At 37.6% G+C, this 20,496-nt stretch overlaps 1 long non-coding RNA gene across 2 annotated transcripts in view; it reads left to right on the forward strand.

Moving 5' to 3' along the window:
• Window positions 1-20,496, forward strand: part of LOC118171620 — a 100,022-nt gene that overhangs the window by 19,868 nt on the left and 59,658 nt on the right. For both annotated transcript variants that reach the window (XR_004753282.1, XR_004753281.1), the window contains exon 2: window positions 17,377-17,508. This is a non-coding gene — a long non-coding RNA (uncharacterized LOC118171620). The remainder of the gene's footprint in view (window positions 1-17,376; window positions 17,509-20,496) is intronic.

Here is a 20,496-nt window from a genome sequence, read left to right on the forward strand (position 1 = left end):
GGTTGGTTTCTTTTTCAGGGTAATATTCTGTAGCCAAAATGATTAAAGCTAAGGGCCTTGAGTTAGCCTGAGTTTAAGCCTTAACTTCTCTTTTGGCATGTAATGATCTGACCTTTGGGGTCTGTGAAGATCCAAATTCCACCGAAGTTGGTGGAGATGATCAGCATATTTGCAATTTGGGTCACGTTTATGTTGAAGCACAGCTTCGATAGTCTAGCTTGATGGCAACACAATTTAAAAAGATGCGTGGTGTGTACTTCTCTTCAGGCCTCTCGCTGCTGTTTCTCATTTCCCATAGCTGTGCCCTGCAGCAGCACTGAAAAGTACATTGGTTCCTATTTTAGCTTTTGCTTGGCATCTGAATTAGGGCTGATCCTGCAAAGGTGGCAAAGGTGGAGCTCCTGGTGGCCTTGCACTGTAGTGCTTGCTGGTCATGACACAAACGTGCAGACCTGCCTTTGTGTTCCCAGCGAGTCGCAGGAGGCATGAAATTCTGTTTCATCAAAAAACGGTGTCCAGTTTGCCTCCGTCTCCCCAGACAAGTGCCTGCCTCTTTCATTACCGTTTGATGTGGATCCAGCAAGAGTAGCAGCCCTGCAAAGCAACCGCGGTTTGCTTGGTTCTCTACCAGTGAGGAGGGAAGGTCTGAAAGGAGGTAAGACGAGAGAACAGTTGGATGTGAGCACAAGGAAACAAAGAGAAAAATAGGACATTGTAAATAGTGATTGCAGGACGTTGCCTATTTATACTGCTCACAAAGAGAAAAATAGCACATAGTAAATAGTGATTGCAGTACATTGCCTATTTATACTGTTCTCTGACTGTCGTGTTTGTCCTAAAGCTTTTAGAAAATACAGAATTGTTTAAAATACGAAAGGCAACTTTTTTATTAAATTTCTACTAACCCATTCTTTTGATCTAGTCTAATGTTGTTTTTGTAGCATTTATCTTCCAGCATGTCACTCTGTCTAGTTTTGAACCGCTATAAATCGAGGCTTATGTAGTTCCTTCACAAGGCTATTTCATAGCACACTATATGAGACCAAAACCCTTCCCTATTTGCTGTCTCCTTGCTTAAATTTGACCAAAATATTGTTCTCAATTTCTCCACTTACTTTGTATATACATAAAGCTGTACATTTGATTAATTCTCTCAGCACTGACAAAAAATTCCTTGCCTGGGAAAATTTTAATTTTACTTTCTCTTAATCATTCCTTACGCATTCACTTCATTTCCATGAAAATCCATGCAAATTTTACTGAAGAAAGCCTATTTTTTTTCCCTAGAATTTATGGAGAAAAGTGTCTCATATAAACCCTTTTCTATTAATTGTTGAGTGGATTTTTAACATTACAATGGAAATAGGTTCCCAATAAATAAATAAAAAACAACAACAAAAAAACCATCCCTCCATACTTAGCCCACAAATGGCTAGGAACTAAAATGTTTATGTGCCTGTTACTGCCATCACTTATACAATCTAATTCTACAGTTCTGGTCCCACCACTCTATAAATTTCAATTATACTATTAGCAATAGCTCTTCAGTGCAATAATTGGTACACTCACTTTATCTAATGGAGTATTTTTCATCTAATTGACTTCAAATTTATCATATAAATGTCAAAGCCAAATTTTCCTATAATAACCTATTATCTCTGCTGTTCTAGCTCACTGCACTCACAAGAAACAGAGCAATAATAATCTTTTGGGATAATGAAGGACAGCAGCTTAATTCACAGAGTGCTGGGAAGAATGACAGCTACTTCTTACCTGTCAAAACTAGAAACTTTTAATATATTCATTTAATTAGCCTTCAGGTCCCATTCACGTGATATTTTTCCTTTCTATCATATAAGGGTAAATCTGGCTTTTGCTAGAAAATGAGAATATCTTGTGTTTAGATAATGGGCTTCCTATGAACATGTTATTGTAAACAATTTTAGCAAAAGAAATAGGGTATTATACCATGACACAGAAGTGGCAAAAACACAAAGAAAGAGGTTTTTCAATGCATAATAGAATTTTTGAGAATAAATATGTGGGGTGGAAACAATGCATGTGTAAGCATCAATCCCATAGGTTTTACATAGTTCCAACTATGTCTGAATTACCATATTGAGTTCCAGAATAGAGAGTTAATTCTGGAAGTTGAGACAGCTGAATAGAAAACCGTAATAGTGAACTTGAGATGGGTAATAAAATGGTAAACTTGGACTTAGGTCTGTGTCTCTTTTATGTTTCATATCTTTCTGAAGACTTCTGAGGACATTTTCTGTATGATATGTGGCTTTGATACTTCTTGTTCTAGCATAAGGCAGGAGGAATGACTACACCAGGAATACAATACAAACCTGTGTCATTTGTGAGGACAAACAGCTGCTGCAGCAGCTATTTATGGCAGTACTGTGCTTCTGTCACCATCATTTGCCAATATTGTTCTTCCTCATTGAAAGCAGATACAGTTGGTGAGTTTGCCTATACCTCCTCCCTCAAAAGGAGATGCCTGCAAAGAGTAGTTCCCTCCCGTTCTTCTCTGTATTACCTTTTTGTGCATATGAACAATACCTCGATAAAAATCTTCCTGGATTCATGCTTGGAAATGAATTGATAAGATGCAAACCCTACCTCCTAAGCAAATAATTCTACTGCAGTTATAAAGTTTTTCATTTTGTGTGCATAAGGCAACATAGACGGATGCTGATTTAAGTTCAAATAAGAGGCTAAATTTTAATGCTGAGATTTTATGGGACATCACAACTTTTCCCTTAAAGATGCAAAAGGTGGAATTAAAATTACCACATTTGTTTATGATTTTTTGGGGGACAACAGTATCGCGTATGAACAGAGTAGCGAGATTCAGCATACTTGCAGAACAGAGCTGCACATGTCCTGAAATGTTACTTGGACAAAATTTCCAGCAAGAAAAAAAAAGATTACAATAGTATAAAACTGGAAGGCATGGTACCCTTCTAAGTATGCCATATGGCAAATATTTTTATGGTTTTACTTGAAGAGTAGGAGTTTAACCTACTTAAATTGAACTTGTTGGCTAAAACTATTTTTTACTTCTTCGGTTAACAGAAGTCTACTAGGTGAAAGCAGTGGATAAATTCTTATGGGGAACAGGAGAAGGAGGTGAAGGTTCCTAGAGTGGGATGGAAGCATGGGAAGATTCATCCTGCAGGTGTGATCTTGAACGTGCAAATGCAATACCAAACAACAACAAAATCAAGGGTTAAGTAAAAGTCTAAATGTAGTCCTGTTCTATGGAAGTGTGCTCCCTGCAGATTTCATCACTCTTTCCCAGTGTGAGGAAAAATTTTTTGATAAGGGGATAATACCTCTCCCCAAACTTTTCACCACCATCCCTCCTTGGCAGAAAATCTGAAGAAGCTGCAGAGGGAGTGACAGGCCACCAGATCGCTCTCTGACTTCTTTGGCACGTGGGTGGTTGTAAATCATTTGAAAATGGGCTGACAAGTGACTGTTCTATCTAATCAAGTCTCTTCTTTGGCAAAACCTGTTAGAAGCAGATGATAGTCTCTTTATTGAATAGTTTGCGCTATATAGCATTTTCTTAAACAGCTTGACATACACCTTTAATACTTTTTACTTTCAAAAGTGGATAGTTATATCCCAAGGAGGCACAATTAGTTTTTAATGCTCATTCTTCTCAGAATAAATTCCCAAATAAATGGCCCAAGTATCTTAGATAATTCCGCACAAAAATAACGCTAAGTTGAATCTCAAGAGCTCATCACTGAGCCTGTTTCAAATATTTTCAGGAACTGTATTTTCTGATGTTCCTGTTATTTTACTGCATAATGCAAGCACTGTCAATGTAATGACAGCTGATTAAAATATATCAACAGGATATTGACTGAAGAAGCACATTAAACAATTTTAAAGGAAATGCTCATCAACCCAATTTCTTTGCATTATAAAAACTGAACTAAACTGTGCATTCATTTTTAGATGGCAAATGTTGCTAATATTTTTTTCGAAGTGCTTGAAAATATAGAAAGGACACATTGAATGTACTCAGCACATAAATGTCTAAAAGATCAGAGGTTTTGTTTAATGTGGACTTGTCCAGATATATTAGGTTGTGGATGGAAGGTTTGTGTGATCTTCTGAGGTCTCCTCATTCACTTGCCCTTTGTCTTAGCTCTCTTGGGATTTCATTGTTTCATTTCCTTTATAAAACCAAAAGGCAGGGGCAGCGGGGACCTATCATAGCAATATTCTTTAGAAATAAAAATGAGTAGTGGAATTATTGAGGGGTTGGTGTTCAGAAGACTAATTTTAGGCATGAGAAATAGGAAAAGAAAAAAGACAGGACATTACAACAGGAGAAAGTAGGTGCAGAAATGAAAAACGTTAGACAAAATGTAACAAAAAACAAAGCCACGAAGGCAAGGAATGAGCCATTCCTATGAATGTGTTTTCTGTCTTCTCCAATGAATCCCTGTGGTAGTTTAACAACCACTGCAGAAGATGATTTGACAAGTAGAGAAAAAATTCTTAGGTACAAAATGAGAGAAATTTAATTTGTTAAGAATTAACTAAAGCAAAATACTGTGCAAACCACTGAAAAAAGTAGAGCATGGTTGTACAGAATGAATTCATATACCCCTGTAGGAGTTATGACCAGCGCACCCAGGCTGAAATCTAATTCCTATCTGAAATAGGTATCCTGTCCCCACTATGTCCTCCAGATTACCAGTTAACAGGTACTTACAACAAGCTTTCCTAGTCATTACTGAGGACCAGTGACAAGAAAATCATGAATTGACTTTTTGGTCATATGTTGATTTTTGCCGTTCCCTTTTATATCCCAACCAAAATATGGTAATAGCTTAACTGTATAAGAAGTATGGAAAGCGTCTCTATTTCACTCTTAAGGAAGAGAAACAAAATTACTGAAGAGTTATCTTGCATTTCTTAAAGTGCAAACGTGACAGAACCTCAAAATAGTTTAACCTTCTCCTCAGAGTAATGTATTTACAACAGAATGATTCAGGGCTTGATTGATCTTTGCAAATAGCAGTGTTTCAGTACAAGGTCTCCTCAAAGGTATGCATATGCTATAGCTTTGCTGTTGGCTTATACCTACTCGCATGTCTGTAAGCTTCAACTACATTAAGAATAAAATAGGAATTGTATACCTAAATGCTTCACACAGCTTTGGAAATATCATCAGTCTTTTATTGTTACTTTGCCAGAAGGCCAAATGGCTTCCATCAGTAGAAAAATGACAGTTTCTCAATCAGTGTGGGTTGAAAAGACGATTTGACTTGACATCTGCTTTCTTTAAAGTTTCAACTCCTTAAAAGAATTGTCCCTTTATAAAGAAAGTCCTGTCTCAAACAAGACAAATTCCAACCTCTCACATTAAAAAAAAAAAAAAAAAAAAAAAAAAAAAAAAGGAAAGAAAATAAAATAGAAATAAAAACCTTATAGAGGATGAATTAGAATAGTTGCAGCCGAGCCATTAAGATTTTAGATAAACTTGATGTTTGTGGTGTAGTAAAAGGTGTCACTGCTCTGAAGCATGGAACATAAGCAGCCTTTTCAGGATGGTTGAATCTTCCATGTCTGCCTGTGCAAGTGCTGCAATGAGTATATAATATATGGTAACCAAATTTTATACATCAATCTTTTCTTGACAGTGAGTTTTCCAAATCAAAGAGACTTATACTTCAATAAGCCACGTAGACATATGGGAGAGAATGAAAAAAAAAATAATCCATTTCTATGTGCTGAAGAAGCTGAATTAAGTCTAGGCAATTAAAAATAAAATTAAAAAGAAGGAATCCACTTACCCATTTCCTGTCATTCTGGTTCTGTATGCATTATTAAATGCAAAATACGTTTTTAGAAAGGATGGTTTACAGGTATATTTTTATTGAAGACCTTTGTGAAGAGTGAAATAGGGAAACATTTGGCTGGGAAGCTGTGCCAGATAGATGTTTTGACTGGCTCTTTTTTCTGGTGCTGAAATGAAGCTAGATCAGAGAAATAATTACAGTTGCCCATGGAAAAAAAATGGGTCCGATATCCAAAGTCTAGCCATATACATGCACAGAGTAGTACATAATCTGTGAAAAATGTACATAAAACTTTCTGAAGAGTGTCAGGTGGTTCAGATTATTTGGAAGATTTTACCAACTTTTGGGAGAGGGGTGGAACTGAAGGGGGCCATGTGATGCTGGTAGACTTTGTAAATGTATGTCACAGTTGGGCTTGGACTGCTGCCTGTTGTCTTCCATCTTCATGCACAGATGTTTCAATGACCTATTTAGGAGTTAGACTTGATGTTCCTTTTGAGTCCCTTCCGTCTTGGGATATTCCATGGTTCTATGGTTTGCCATCAAGAGTGCTTGATCAGGTTCTGTTCTTCTCTGGAAATTATCAGTGCTGGGCTGGCATCCCTGTTCCTGGTACAGGACATTCCTGAATAGTTTTGGTTCCAGCTGTGGCGGTGCTGATCACTTTGTGTCTTCTCTAATTTGCTGTGAGATTTGATACCCGCTGAAGACTCTCTCCTTCTGCCCCAATCTCCTTCCTCTCTTGGGTCCCATGCTCTGCAGTCTTATGTCTATGAGTGCATTTATATAAGTATTTTTCTTTAGCAGTGTGAAGAAAATATACTCTTGTGTAAGTATTTGCCAGATTGAGCCTTAAATCTGCAGTGTAGTGTTTCCGTGTGCTGTTAAATATTTATCATGCTTTACCCCAGAGATGACTGTATTTCACTGAAGAGCTGGGTTGATATATCAAGGCTTTGAGTCTTGCCAGAATTACACTATATGAGTAGTCTTACTGAATATAACTGGGTCAAAATATACCTAAACTTGCTTACCTGTGTAAAAACTTTTGGGATCAGCTCCAACTTCTACACATGTTTAGGGAAAGAAAGGGTATAATTGATTTTACATAAAGATGTTTACTGAAGAAAACAACCCACCAAGTATATTAAAATAGTTAGAGAAATTACTTTCCATCTGAATGATACAGTAGTATCTGAAAATTTTTTGAACCTCTAATAGTGTTGACAGCCATGAGCAGTGATGGGCAGTAAGAAGCACTGCTCAGGAGATGTGCCAGCACTATGAAAATAACATTGGCACTGGACCATTTCTTCATCTGTGGTATTTATCATCGCGCAATATTCAGGATCTTGATTGTGAGTTCATGCTGTGAAATACAATGAAAGTAATATCTAGAAAACAGGAGAACAGATGTGGTTGGGTTGTAAAATCCAGTGCAACATCCATCACATTGTGAAAGGAATAAAAACTGATCCTGAAAGATGAGAATGTATGGAACATAAATGGTCCAAATTTTATCTGGATTAAAAGGAAATGTATAATTTAAAAACCTGGAAAAATCATTAGGAACTGTGCTATGGTTTTACTTGTTCTTAACAGAAACAACTGTCTGTTGCCCTATGCCCTAAAACCTGTCCTCTATCTTTTGAGGTGCCTCATCCTACTACAGCTATTTGCTACTGACAAATAACGTAAGATGGTATGAAAAGGAGGTGAAGTTATTTATTTAAAAACAAAAACCATCTTTTATTTACTGTAATTTGAAAGTCATGTCAAAACATGGCTGTCTTTCTATGATTACCATTTTATAGTCAGGTTTACACACAACCCTGTATATCCCAAAATTTATTGTTCATTTGAGTGGGCATATACATTCATAGTTAGTAATCTACTTAAGATTCAAATTCATGAAAAAGCTTATTTAGAAAAATATATAGGTATATAATGTAATTTAGCAGGAAAACAATTGGTTCTGTGTGTCTAGATGTATGTGTGAATGATGACCTTCAGCTCAAAAGAGAACTTGACATAAAATGCTTGCAGTACAATCTGTTTTTTGTTTTACTTTAGCTTTTTCAAGGTGAATAGTTGTGAGGGACATTGGCAATAGTATTTGTATGTATTGTAAAAGATGTCCTTTCTTCAAGGAAGAACTGAGCAGTCTGTGTCTCAAGAGGGTTAGAAGAGCTTTGTTTTAACAGGAAGGCTTTTGGTAGCCCTTTTGCAGTGTTTTGCAATTCTGTTAATAGAATTAACATAAAATTCATTCTGTACCTCAAATCTTTTATGTACTCTTGATTTGTGTTGCAGTTTCCCAATGTGAATGTATGTAATGGTGCACTGGCCCCTGCTGGCTCCCCAGGCATCTACTGTCAGAGCCGGATTGCTAGATAGACTTTTGATCTTCTTCTCTACTTGAAATCCTTTGATGCCTTTTCTGAGTGTGGCTAAATATCAAAATAGTGAGGGGACTTCCATGTCTCCTCATTGTTTCTCATCTTCCGAATTAAAATACCTCGAGGAGGGAGCTCTTGAACCTTAGAAACTGGTGGCAAAACACACACCAATGTTAACAGCATTGAATCAAGTCTCAAATGGATGTGTTAGCAGTAATGTGTAGGAAAGGCAGACTTCACTGTACTGAGTTTTTGACTGCCCGCATAAATAAAAATGCTCAGTATTCTCTTTTTCCATTGATTCCCCAAGATCTTTATGGGCAATTGCAGTTAATGATAAGCAGGTTACAGATATGTATTTTAAATGTGTATGTTTCTAAGTATTTATTTAAAGTTTTATACTGATTGCATAAAAATCTAGAGAAGAGTCTCCAGATGTTGAATAAGCTGCACAAATTCAATGAAGTACTTGTGTATATTAGCATCATTGCCAATTGTTATGAGCACAAACAAATTCAATCTTTCATTGCCCATTGTGCTTGAGTACTTTGACTTAATGATCCCCATCCTAGAGAGAACTCTATTAGCGCTTGCAGATGTCACTATAAATGTAGGGGTGAAAAAAGCTTTAGGATGTGAAATAATCAGGCTATATACTGCCAGTCTCTTGCTGTTAGTGGAGTATTTGAAATTCTCAAATTGGTTTCTTTTGAATGAATACTGAATTTTAAACTCCTGCTTACAATTCTTTGTCACTTAGTTAATAAGGCATGCTTGAGGGTGACTAAATTCCAGCTTCAAGAAATTTACCGGTTTTAGAGATTCTAATTTACATCACATAATTGGAGCATCATGAGAACTTTGAAAGGGTACTAAACCTCTTACAATGCTTGATCAATAATATCGCATCTTAACTGTTATGTAGGAAGGACTGCCCTTTGTTAGTCTAGGTGTTTTGTGAGCAGTTGCCTCCTTTTAGGATCTATACTAAGCGCTGTTTTATTTTTTTCTTCTATAAGTACAGAAATCTGCTCTAAGTTTTCATTGACCTTATAACTGTCTGTCTGTTCCACTGAATGGACTGTATTAATGCAACTATGATGTTCAAGGTCGAAATGCTGTAAATAGTAATTCAGTACTCTACAGAGTCCCAGATGATGTCTGTGTAATAAGGCACAAGGAAACTTGAATGATGACATTTTGCCCAAACAATCTGCTCAATTCTATTGCTATATCAGGGACTTTTGATGTCTCTGCAATGTCATCTAAAGTTTCCAGCATTGTTTTAGAGGTTTTTTTGTGCATTTCAATTATAGCTTTTATTCAGCAATACCATTTAATTCCTGACACTTACTTCAGTCTGACAATCTCTGATTTAGCTGTTATCTATTTTTCAGCAATGTCAAGAGCAGCATGATAAAGTGGGCTACTTTGATTGAATATAAACAGGATCTGGACAGTTCAATAAAAGTTCCTTGCATGTTTAATTCCTAGCTGTCATGGCATCAGCAAAAAGCACGTAAGAAGATTTAAGATGATCTTGGTTCACTTCCTTTAGCTCACCTAAATGCAGTCCATTAATGGGTTTATGTTTTATGCATATTAATTGTGCTGCATGCTATTTTTGTGTGGCAAGACAAATTAGAATTGAATTGAAAATAATTTTAGCCATGTTTTTGCATTATAAGGGAATTTTCGCTGTACAGAGGGCCCATATGAGCCCTGCATGTAACTGAAATTATAACTAAACTCTTCAAAACCAAGCCAGTTTGCTGAGGTTGTCATTGTTTCAATTATTTCATATATACGAGAAGGATGGAAAACAAATTTATTCTCCGTATATCTGAGTAGAGAACCTGGTGAGTCAAAGGTTCACATCTCTGTTTATACAGTTTAAATTTATTTTCCAATAACGTAAGTAAAAAAAAAAAATCAAGTCAGAATGGATGAGATTTTTAATTTAAGATGATGTATCCAACATATACAAAAATGGGTCCTTAAAACTTCTCAGATTGTGAACTCCAGCTATAAAATTTCTTTGAAGATATATCCTATGCTATTACCATTGTGTGTTTTGTTTTGCACTTTATTTGGCACCATTTTTGAGTTGACTCTCAACCATAGCTGGCAGTAACTTATAGATCTTTTCTTACGTATTTTTGCTTTAGCCCTAATGGAAGATGAATTTGATAAAATTTTATATTTGTTAACAGTGAGGAATGCTGGGACCATTCAGCAAATTTACAACGTCTCAAGTAACATGGATACAATGACAATTCAAAACTTAACTAGCTTGCTTGCAATAGCTGCTTAATGAGGTTATAGCTGCATGGGAAGGGGCTGGGTTAAATGACCATGTTATTATTTTCATTTCATGGTGGAAACCACAGAGCATGCTCTATGTTTTCCTTATACCTATTCAGCGTGGAATGAATTTTGAAGAAAGCATAATCATCAATTATGCAAGTACTGGTGTAGTAGAAACTAGTAAGTGGTATATTTGTGAATAGTCTTAGAATTCTACTGAACTTTGAAACCAAAGAAACAAACACCTGTGCACTGTCATCTTTCTGCTAGCCACATATCTGTTTCTCTAGGCTCCTGGGGAATACACTGTCACTGAGGAGAAATGTCCAAGGTACAGAAATATAATATTTCACACCCTATTCTCATTTGATTTCTCCTTCAGTAACAGTAAAAGCTGAACTTTTGCAAATCAAACTATGTGGTTAAGAAGTTGAATTTCAACCTGATAGATTGACTCTCCCTAGATACTGCCCCATCAGGCCTTAATTATAAAATAATTGCAATGACTACATTGTTTGATCTGTCATACATTCAATTTTTGCTATTTTATGTCCTTGTTAGTGTTTAAATACTTGATTCTGATAAAAATGAACAAAAGCAGTAAGACTTGAAATAAAGCTTTATTCTCATTTTTACTTAGTCAGCTCTTTGTTTAAGATAAAACTGCCAGTTGATTGCAACCAAATTTGAAAAGTCGGTTTAAAGATAGCTGGCCTTTGATTACCTTTAATTTTGGCTGAGAGCAGTCCTTGTTGCAAATGAGCCAGCCAAGGGAAAATATATATATGTGTGTGTGTATATATATATGTATATTGGGGCTTTTTATTATATAAAATACTAAGTTTATTCTGGGAAGAGAAAAGGCTATTGCAGTTTTTTCTAGGAAAAGCAGAGCTTAAGAAATGAATAGGTAAGTCTTGAGATCCAGTCCTGAAGGCACACTGTAACTTAATAGCCAGAATGTGTCACAGTAAGTAATGCATCAGAGAAATATTCTTAATGGGTAAGAGTAAATCACCTCCAGCTTCAGCAGGGGTTATCTGAGAAAGGACAGCTCTTCATGATAAACTTCCTCCAACTTTTAAAAATAAACATTATGGGCCTGATTCTACTCTCATCACTCCTTAAGTCCATTGTCTATAGTGGAAGTTATTTCTCATTTACATCAGAGAATTAAGAGGACCAGGGCTCATAACCTCTGAGCACAGCAGTAGTATTGCTGTTGCCTGCTGTGTGGTGACGAGTGACGTGCGGAAAGCTGCGGGGTCACAGCTCAAAGCCTCTGTGCTTGCCTCGACTCTTGGTGCATTGCTGAGTTGCAGAGCTGCAGTAAACTATGTCAGAACAAAGTTCTTCGTTGTAATAATTCTCTCATTACTGAGTTGTAGGCTGGCTGTGAAGGAGGGGAAATCGCTGTTCTTAGAGTATTTAGACCATCATTCCAGCTTTACTTGGACAGATGAAATTCTCTCTCCTGTCTCCCTCCAGCCTCTCCATCTGTCTTCGATATTGAACTGCCCCGTAAGAACCCTGGTGCCTGCAGGGTTGTGTATCCTGGGGGTTGCTGCAGATCGGGATCCAGCTGCAGCGAAGGCAACAAAAGTCACTACTTGTATGTCCTCAACTTCTGTGCTTGAGGGATTAAGGACACTCATTTAGTATCTGTTTTTGGACTTGTCCATGAAGTTGCCTAAACCATTTTTAAACCTGCTGATTCTGTCTGCTTCGTTAAGCTAGTGTCAACAGAGTCCAGTAGATTGCTACCAGCCTTGTAAAAAAGTATGTGCTTTTATCTGCGTATCATGATAGTTTGAGTGCTTCTCATTCTAGTATCGCAGGGTCTGGTGAACAACAGTTCTGCGTTCACACGGTCATTTGCAGACATGAGTTTGTGAGCCTCAGTCGTACCCCTCCCCAGTGCAGTGTGGAATACATTTTATTTTTTAAATTAGTGTCATAGGCAGTGATATCAGGGCTTGCTAGACAACAGATCTGTGCTTTTCAGCACCTCTTACTTTTAATTCAGTAATTGGAAGCAAGAGTCTGGCAGAACAGCCCATGGTGCAGCAGGGTGGAAAGCTTAAAAGTGATATTGCACGGGGACTTATTGTCAGAGAACTGTTCCTTGAAGAGTTCCTTAACAGCCATGCCCAGCTCATGTTCAACCTGGACAGGGAAAACTGGCAGCTTAGTTGCTTGTGAAAGTTGTCACGTAATTATATTGTGAAAGTTCCTGAAATGATGTCTGATTAAGCTGTTGAAGATATACATCTTCTTTCTTCCATTTTCTGGTGCTCTTCTGGTCTGTCCCTGGTGAACTCTGTTTCTCTTGGAAGGAGCTCCTTCCCATCAATACTTAGTTCGTGTGCCTGTTGCCAACCACGCACCGGGTTTGGACAGCACTAAGGAGACTGGGAAAGACAGAAAATAATGAAACAAATAGTTCAGTAGCAAAGAGAAGAAAGTTAGAAGGTGAGAAGGCTTATTATTTTTGGAAAACCTTTTTAAAATTTGAATGCAATTCTGCAGCATTCAGAAAGGCAGAGAATATGAGGAAGCAGTGAAAATCAAGTGTAATTAAAGTATGAATAAGGCTGCATGATTTTTTTAAAAAAGTTTGTTACAAAGAAGTTCTCCATCTGCAGCTCACAGGCCACCTGTGAGATGTAGGAGTTTTCTGCTGGGTTACAGCCAGAAGCTCTTGTGAGCTGAATATGATGTACAATACGCCCACTCCTGAAATTGTCTCAAAATCAGTGTCACAAAAACTTCATGAACAATAGAAAAGTAATGAAGCCTCCAGGGCTGCGTTTACCCGGTGACAAAATGCAATCAGAATGGGATTCCTCTGAGCCTCCTCCCAGCCCACAGGCAGTGGGAAGAAGTCATCTCACTGAAACCCAGAGGGGTGAGGCAGGGACCGAGCTTAAATAACACCCTGGGACAAGGGTGGGATGTGATGGCAGGCTAAGAGCTAATTAGCTCAAAGAGCTAATAGAGCTAATGAGGATGTGAAGGTAGAAACTCACGTTATTTTCATAATGGCATTTGACATAGGGTTGAACATCCCAAGGAGAGAAAATGAGGAGCAGGAAAAGGTACCAGAGAGGGGCAGAGGCATGAAAAGTGAGGCACAGAAGTGTCCTTCCAAGACCTTGAGGGAGCTCAAGAGAGCTGAGCTCAATGCTGCTTTTGTCTGCAAGTATCTGTGAAGTCCAAAAGCAAAGTTTGTCTAATCCTTTTTTAAATTACTTCTAAAGAGGACAGCAAGCTGCCAATGTCATAACCATACCGTAACTATTCTGCCCTATGGGAAGAGGCTGTGTGGTGGTGTGGGGCAGCAGTCCATAGGTAAGCCTCAGCTGGTTGTCACGTGATAGTCAATTTTCATGTCCTTTTTCTTTGAATAAAAATACTAATAATCCCAGAAAACTGTATCTGAAGGTGATCACTGAAGTTGCAGTAAGAAGAATTAAAAATGTTAGGCAATGACAAATCAACATCCATCTTTATATGAATATTATGGTACAATTATGAACAAAGTGCTTATACTTTTGCTATTTTTTGTGCCTTTTACCAAATAATATTGTCTAAAAATTGCAGATGGCAGGCAATATCTTACCCAAGGCCTCATCCCTTAAACTTAATTTCTGCTGAAATACAGCAGAAGATGCTCATTGCATCTCTGTCACTTAGCCCCAGTAAAAGTCCCGGCTCCTTACATATGGATGCGGATGTATGAAGAGATTACGTCCCATCTGCTGGAATTCAAGTGACTATATCTGCAGTTGGAAACGATCTTCCAGTGGAATTTAACAACCAGAGGTAGAGGAGAGAAGCTGTTGGTTGCATTTATATGCTTTATGCATGCGTCACATGATTGCTGTAATAAATGCAGAGGATCCTCCCTGTGCTGTCAGCTCCTAGTAATGTGTAAAATAAGGGGAGTTACTCTTCTTCTCCCCACCGACCAGCTTACTGCAGAAAGGTGTGTGTTAGCATATGCAAAACAGGTGGGGAAACACACAGAAAGTAGCTGAAACTACCCGTTTCTTGGCTTTTTTTTTTTTCTTTTTTCTTTTTTCTTTCTGACAGTCTTTAGATATGAGCCGTACTTGTTGTGAACTAATGAAGGAGGTGTTCGTGGCTGGGGAAGGAAGCAGTCACTGGGAGTCTGCCTGGGTGACAGCTCCATCTATTTGCCTCTGTAGGAGCGTCACATGCACTCTAATGAGGGAAAATGCCCATCAAACTCTGCAGCTTCAGTTGGACAGGAAGGAAAATGAATGTAGATTCAGAGAGGGAAAAATATCAAGGTTGTTCAGTCATCCTATGATATATATATATATTTTTACTAACTGTATTAAGGCCTTTTTCTTTTTTCTTTTCTTTTCTTTTTTTTTTTTTTTTTTTTTTCTTTGATAGGATCTTCTTATTCTGTGCATTTCACAGCATAACGCTCCATGAAACCTAGAAGGAAAAAAAACACCCTCTGTGATAAAATTTTAAAGCGGAATGTTTTCAGAAGCCAGGGGGAGTGATGATGAGGGGAAGTGATGCGAAATTTCTTTTGACAAGAAGATGACAAGAGACGCGACTGAAGAGATTTATGCATACTTTGGGAGGAAAAACCTAAACTGATACATCTGATAGCTGACTTGGGATGAGTCATTCACTTTTTTATTTGCAGTGAAAAGCTACTTTAATGATTTTAACATTTATCCATTAAATTTTTCTCCTTGATCTATAATTCAAAATGCTACACCAGCTCCTTGAAGGTTAGGACACACATTTATTTTAATGTGGAAGTGGATCACCAGGTTGTTCCATCACTGTGCTAATCTCAGTGCTGGGTGGAAGGTTTTAGTCAGTACCTTCTGTGGAAGAAAGCTCCTGCCAAGGCAGTTCTGGTAGAAGATATTTAAAATAATGATTTCTGGTGCTGAGTCACAGTGTTGTCACAGCGCTATTAATAATAAACTGGGAGAGCATTTGTCTTGCCATATGGGATGGAGTCTAAATAGTCCAATGTCTGCCTCTGGTGCTGGATGACATTATATAATGTTATTGCATGAGGCACATACATTGCCGCTTCCCTTCTGTCCCACCCGAAATGCTCAGGACAGATTTTTAACTCTGAAGAGATTGGGGTGTTGTTAGAGAGAGTTGTCTCTACTCCCTTTGAAGGCTGTGACACCTGTCAAGGATTCCTTCTCTGCCTCTGTTACGTGTAAGGAAATCTGGTTAAGCTGTGTTAATTCGGTGGACATGCTCATATTCAGAAATAAAATGTCTTTAATTAGATTTTAACTTAAAGTGCTTTGGAAGTCAGGTAAAGAAAATTGAATCAAAGCATTTTTAATTCAGAATACAAATGTCTAAATAATGGTTTAATGCAATTTAACTAAACCACTTCAGAAATTCATTCAGATTAACCCCTTTTCTCCCATGCTGACAAACCTAGGGCGTGCTCTGTAGACACTCTCTATATGGCATTATAAACAGGGTGGCAATTGGCAATTCAGTAGAAATTTGGGGCTAATCTTGAATCCTGTGTACATATGCATAGGAATGCATTTACCTGCATGCTGGACCAATAAGGATTCCTTGCTGGGGTTTAAGCAGCTCTCTGTACACCAGTCTCTCTCTACCTCTGGTGAGATTTCAAACCATGCAAGACTTGATCTGTATGGCCAGAGAAGAACATGCAGTTAGCCTCCCAGGATGGGCTTTACGTGGCAGCTAGGACAAAGTCCTTGAAATCTGTAGCACACACCTGCTTGGGTTTAAATGAGGTTTTGGTCCCCCACAGAAGCTCAAGGGTACTTCAATTGGGTCTGGCTGTCTTTCTGGACAAATGTGACTTACATATAAGAAAGCAGAATTTGGGTTGCTTTCTGCCATCTGAAGTTATCATCCTCATCTGCCAACAGGTACCATTAGTTTGCTTTTCACCTCCTTACACATCTCTGTCCTTCATATCACCTTCAGTGTGTCACCTTTCCCTGGAGGAAGACTTAGGCTTCTCCTTTGTCTACTAAACCTTCTCAAATTGCTCTTCTTAGTAACAAATTAGTGCCAAATATATTCCGTAGCCTTCCTGCCCCAATTCACTTCCCTGCTATTTTAAAAATAAGATTGTGTAAGGAATAGCAAAGTCAACTATCTGTAAATATCCTTGATGACTTAACTAATGGGGAAGATACAAAGAAAAACACAGTGACTAAGGCAAATATTTAGAATAGAAAAGCAGTGGAGTAGAGTTGCTTTCTTACTGTTATCTCAATCAAATTAAACTGTTAAACAGCTATCCCAGCAAATTAAATACATACATACATATATATATATATATATATATATATATGTATATATATATATATATATCTTAGGCTGAGATGAGGGAGATTGATCTTAGTTTAATTTTATTTTTTTTGCTGTCATAGTGTAAATCATAACATTCTTATTTTTTTTTCTTTTTGCTAATATTGTTGGTATCTTTGTTTAGCTGAGCACTATAACATCACACTGTTGGTAGACATGAATAAATCTACCTTCCATGTCTGCTTGAAAACTGTAGTGGGAAAACCCATTAAAATAAGGAAAACTGAATTAGTATTTTATGATGTCTGAGAAAGCTGCAAACCTGAGATAAAGAATTAGCATTTTTTTTTGTGAACAGGCACAACATCCATCTCAGGACAAGCCTACATTTGCTTTAGTGAAATTAAAATGAGAGTGGATGGGAAATGGAAAATATCTCCATTTCTAATCATGCTCTGTCTCATTAAGGATAGACAACATCCTGATTCTGAGAAATTATTCTTTTTCTGTTACAGAAGTAAGAACCTCGGGCTGGTTGAATGAAATTTTCCCTATAAGACTACTCCAGTGCTAATGACAGCAACAATAAGGGACCCAGCAATTCAGTACTGGAGGGTGCTGCTGAGGGAACATTGACATAAGGGCAGGTAATTAGTGCTGCTATTTCTATTAAAATTAGGAGGAAAAAAGAAACATAGTCACTAGAGCAACGGGATTTTTAAATTGCAAGGAAATCTTATTTATGCTGTGAATCCAGCTGAACTAAGCCAGCTAATCAATATGATGGGCAAATTCTATTAACAATATAAAAAACCTGACTGAATAATTAAACTGTAGTAAAGAAGAGTAAATATTTTGAAGAAATGGACAAAGTTGTCAGAGTCTAAGTTGGTCAGTGAAGTGGAGTTACTACTCCCCAGATGTTTTCAGTCTCTCTAAAATAATCAAAGGCGTAACACTGCATGTCACTTCTAGCAGCACAGAAGCTTTCCCTGTTGCCAAATGAGATGGGACATATGTGTGGGAAATGGGAAGGGAAAAATGAATTCACCTGAACACCAAAAATAATTTGATTCAGCTAAAGTTGGAAGAAAATTTCAGGTCAAGTTTGCAGATGCTTGGTCAATAATTCTAATGGAAAATGGACCACAGTGGACTAGGGTTTTGTTTTTGACATAGCATCAGTGGAACCGAACAAGTTAGAACAATTGTGAATTTGGTACAGATTCTTCAATGAATGTATACGGAATTAGCCAACTGGTAGGATTTTTTTTTTTCCCCCAAATTCCAAATAGTTTTTCTATTAACAGATTTTTTTATTTTTTATTTTTTTTAACCTTAACTAACAATAAGTTTTTTTTTTTTTTTTTTTTTTTTCTAACTTTGAATGATATTATTTGATTTAATGGAAAATTTTGAAGCTCTTTTGAGTTCAGCGATGGGCTATTGCTCTTTTTATGTAGTGGCTAGAATAACAGATTCTTGATCTTGATAGGAGCTTTTAATGGCTTCAAATAAATTGAACTATTTTTCTTGCTTATACCTTTGCCTTTGTGTCTGGGGAACTTGGACAGGGAATTGGGACTGGTTTTGGCACAGTGGTCTGCATGCTGGGCAGTGGAAGAGTGAGTAAATGAGAGTTAACAACATGTCTGGTTAAAAAAAAAACAAATAGTAATTTCTCTTACACCATTATCATTTGCAGAAAGAAAAATCTATTTGGCTTATTTTTTTATTATTTTTTTTTCCCTCCTTACTGCAATCAAATAAAATGAGGGGTTTCATTTTGTGCCAATATGAAAATTAATTAGCATAACTTGTAAGCCCACTTTCTTTCTGAGAGTGCTAAGTTTTCTTGTTATTTCCCTTTTAAATGGAATCCTAAAGGGGAAAAAAATCAGATGCTGTGGCATAAATATTGCATTATGCTTAACTGATTTATATTTATAAAGCTAATTCCACTTCTTAATGCAATTCAAACAGGAAAAATGCTTCTCTGTTAAGGCTGTTGTAAAAGTTGGATCAAGCATGCCAATGCAATCAAAATGAACTGGGGCTTCGGGCCTGATTGTCTCATTTTATACGTGGCCTCTTCCTATTCTCTCCCGTTATTTTTCTCAGTTTAGTAACGTACTCTAGTGAATTTCTTCTTGGCTAAGAAAATAACTCTGTGCAAAATACACATCAGAGGTGACAGCTACGTCTGACCTTCATGCATATTATATTAAAGAGCTGGTCAACTTGGAGCTCTGGCATATTGGAAATTTAGCCCTTGACATTGTCGCTCTGTTGAGATGAGGACACAGGGAAATTGCAGGGCTGTTCACAGCATAACATAAATGGCTGGCACAACAAAGCTGATCCTTCACAGTCACTTTGGTTTTGGATAATGTCATAGGAGGTCAGATGTATTTCCTGATATAACGTGAAGTGCGTCAAGTTGCAGCAGGGATTAATGAGGCTCTCGAACAGTTTGGTTTTCTGTGGTCTCTCTAATTCAGAAAGGGAGTTGGTTATTAGCCTTCAGAGATTAAAGTATGAGAATCTTTGATACATTGTTTAATACGAGTTAGCTACAGCACAGTACTAAGAACTTGCACAAACCACACATTTGAAACTCATCACACGCAGGAGGGAGGGAGGAGCTAGTTAGTTAAACTTCATCTTAAATAGCTCTGAGGCAGGAATGGGTAAATATGAAATAGGACATCAGAATAATTTCTAATTGATTGCAATTTGCAGCAGAGCAAGGGAATGCAGGTGGGCTCTCACATCTGGCATGTAGTTCCAGAGACAAGTCACTCAGCCTGTTGGCTCTGCCAGTGTAAATGATGCTGTGTTGTGAAATAGATGAGTTAGACTGAAAACCTTGAAAACTTTCCTTAAGAAGACCTGATGAGGCCTGAGTATAGCCGCTCTTGTCTGGCATAGAGAAACAATGGCTCTTTTTTTTGTCTCACACTTCCTACGTGTGAAATTGTGTAACTGCCCACCCTGAAGGCTGCCGAGGGAACAGACATTTGCAGGGAGCTGACATGGATTAGACAGAAAACAGCACAGTAGCACAACATATCACTATCATTGGGGAAAAAAAAAAAAAAAAAGAAAAAAAAAGCCACCCAAAATGAAGAAAGTACATTCTTTTAGACTGCAGTATATGGGGCCTGTAGTCAAACCTGCTCCTTCCCTCCTCACTGTCCTGTCTGCTGGAGGTGTCGTCTTCTGTAATAAGATGACTACTTCTTCATTCATGATAAGGCAGGACCACGTAGGAACCATGAATACCCAGACTCAGGCTACGTAAGAATTAGTTGTCATTCTTTTTATCAAACTGTCTCTGAGTGGTTGTAAATCAAAGTCTTAACCCTGCCAGGGTAGAGTTTGGCATGCTGGTTACAAAAGTGTACCTGGAGGTCTGTCTGGATGAACCTTTATTGCAAAGAAAGCTGCTTACATGTGGTCATGTTGTTATAGAAGGCAGAGAATAAAAGGAAGCTGAGCACAGACGTGCCTCAGATTAAAACTGCTAAAGATGTCAGAAGGCAGACAGGGACCATCTGTTACGAAGCAGGTTCTGTTCCCCACAGGCACAGAATGAAAGGTTTCCTTTGGCTCACTGAGTTTGGCTCCCTAGG

Source organism: Oxyura jamaicensis, chromosome 9 (assembly GCF_011077185.1).
Source record: "Oxyura jamaicensis isolate SHBP4307 breed ruddy duck chromosome 9, BPBGC_Ojam_1.0, whole genome shotgun sequence".
NCBI classification, from domain to species: Eukaryota; Metazoa; Chordata; class Aves; order Anseriformes; family Anatidae; genus Oxyura; species Oxyura jamaicensis.